The following is a 2,588-nucleotide window of genomic DNA, read 5'->3' as shown; positions in this document are numbered from 1 at the left end:
ATCTTCTTTCTTTTTGACACATCATTTGAGTTTTCTTTACTAAACTATCTTTCTCATAAGCTTTTAAGTCTTTAACGTGATCTTTGTCTTTCTTTTTCTTTCTCGTTCGGGTTTTTTTCTTCCCTTCTTTTTTTTTCTTTCTTTATTCTTTCTCTTCTTATCTTTGTTTTTCTTTTTCGTTCGTTCTTTCTTGTTTGCTTGTTTGTTTGCTTGATTGCCACACCACGTTGAAAACACCGCTTCTCGTCCGATCAGCGAAGTTAAGCGACGTTGGGTCTGGATAGTACTTGGATGGGTGACCGCCTGGGAACACCAGATGCTGTTGGCATCAGTCAGTCAGCGCCCTGCCCTCACTCCGAGAGGTCAAACCGCACGCGCTCCCACTTCCGTGACCTCTCTCGCTTGCGATTCCACCCTCGTGTGCTGTACTGAACTGTACTGTAAATCTTGCTGTGCTGTGTGCCGTGTGCTATTTCGCGTCGTGCTGCGTACTGCTTATTGTCAACCGAGTTAGCTGCCTGCAGAGGTGTGCTGTTTGCTGTGCGACCACGTGCTTCGCTGGACAGGATTAAGTGTTGCCCTTATTTTTACTACCTCTCTCTGCCTGTATCTACCCTCTCGCCGTAGCGCCCTGTAAAACATATATACACATATACACAAAACACAGTGTTACACTCTTTCCGCCACATTCTTTATATATTTCCAGATTCCACTCCCTACGCAGGTGTTCAGAGTTACCTGACCTGACTTGACCAGATTATTCCCCAGAGACACAGTAATCCTCATCACCTGCGTCTCTCCCTCTCGTCCCTCGCGTTTCGCTCCTCCTTTTCTCTCGCCTCCCCTCTCCATTGCCCCCCCCCCACTTGCCCCTCTCTGTCTCTCCTTCCTCACTCCCTATCTCGTTCCCACCCTCTCTCTCTCCCCCCCTTTCCTTCGCCCTCCATCCTATCTCCTCCTACTCCATCTCTCTCTCTCTCTCTCTCTCTCTCTCTCTCTCTCTCTCTCTCTCTCTCTCTCTCTCTCTCTCTCTCTCTCTCTCTCTCTCTCTCTCTCTCTCTCTCTCTCTCTCTCTCTCTCTCTCTCTCTCACTTATTCTCGCTTATTCACGCACGCGTCCCTCTGCCCTACGAAAAAGAAAAAGCAAAGCAAATATATAGATAAACACTACTCACTTGCTCTCTCCTCCTTACCAAGATGGCGCTAAAGAAATGTTCGACTTGCACAGGAAACTTCTCTGGTCATTTCTTCTCAGGACGATCGACCGTCTGCAAGATCTGCCTGTTGACACAGCAGATGGAAACGAGACTCCTTCAACAGGACGAAAGGCTGACGGCTGGCGAGAAGAAGATCACCGAACTAACAAGTACTGTTGATACCTTGCAGGAGTTTATCAGGCCAACATCGTCGCCCCTCCTGCAACGGACGCCTCATCACCCTCCTCACCTGCACTCGATGCCCAGCCACCTTCCGAAGAAGGCACGTCACAGGGAACCGGTAGAGCTGACGCTGAATGCTTCACCCCCGTGAGAGGAGGAGCCAGACCCGCCCCTAGAGCCATTTATCCTACTCATTGCTACAACAGATTTGCCATACTGGAGGAGGAGGACGAGGAACAGAGCACCTTCTTGGTCGGTGACTCTATGATTCGCCATCAGGTGATTGAATTCTGTGGCAGAGTCCCCCGTCGTAGGCGTAACTACTGTTATCCTGGAGCTGGTGTTGACGACATCACAGCTGCCCTGGACGAGGTCTCCGCTGTGGCCTCTAATGACTCACTCTTTGTTCTCCACACAGGTACAAACGACGTCACCACGACCCGGTCTGAGGAACTGCTGGACAAGTACCGTAGGCTCATCCAGCAGTATAAGTCTAAATCCCTAATATTATGATTTCAGGAATTCTACCACGGACATGGGATGAGGGCGACTTCTACAGTAAGGCCTTCAGCCTCAACAATCGCCTGCAGACTCTCTGCGGAGAGCTTGACGTCGAATTCTTTAACGCCTGGAACGATTTCTACGGCCAGAGTAGACTTTTCCAAAGGGACGGCATACACCTGTCCCCCATCGGGGCAGCCAGATTTGGAAGGCTCCTCAACAACGCCGTACGTAACGCCCGAACAACAAAAAACGACTCTCAGCCACGTCCTTCCATCCCGCCCGTGTAAATAGACACCTCACACCGCAACAGACTCGTAACATTGAACCCTCCAGTACCTCTATTACCAAGCTTCAAGATAACCTAAGAGTCCTTAGTTTCAATGCGCGTAGCCTAAAAAACAAGTTTGATGAACTGCGATGTCTTGCTCTGACAGAAAACTTTGACGTAATTGCTATAACCGAAACATTTATCGACACCACTAATATTGATTTAAGTTCCGAATACAACATAGATGGCTACAGATTCTTCAACAATGATCGTGTAAACCGTAGAGGGGGTGGTGTCGCCCTTTTTGTCAAAAGCTACTTGCAACCTACTGACAAAACACCAAGAAACAGTAACGTTGAACATTTGTGCGTGCGAGTAAACATTGCAAAGTCAATTTAAATATATCTGTCACTTACAGGCCTCCGGGGCAATCACTT

The 2,588-nt window shown here is 48.6% G+C and overlaps 1 non-coding gene across 1 annotated transcript; it reads left to right on the top strand.

Annotated features, from left to right (window-relative positions):
- Window positions 1-209: 209 nt before the first annotated feature.
- Window positions 210-328, top strand: LOC126991206 (5S ribosomal RNA). Its single transcript, XR_007745265.1, has one exon. It is a non-coding gene; the product is annotated as a 5S ribosomal RNA (ribosomal RNA).
- Window positions 329-2,588: the final 2,260 nt, after the last annotated feature.

The sequence above is a fragment of the Eriocheir sinensis genome, unplaced genomic scaffold, assembly GCF_024679095.1.
Source record: "Eriocheir sinensis breed Jianghai 21 unplaced genomic scaffold, ASM2467909v1 Scaffold250, whole genome shotgun sequence".
Taxonomy (NCBI): domain Eukaryota; kingdom Metazoa; phylum Arthropoda; class Malacostraca; order Decapoda; family Varunidae; genus Eriocheir; species Eriocheir sinensis.
Note: the sequence above shows the minus strand (reverse complement) of the source record. Positions and strands in the feature narration are given on the sequence as shown.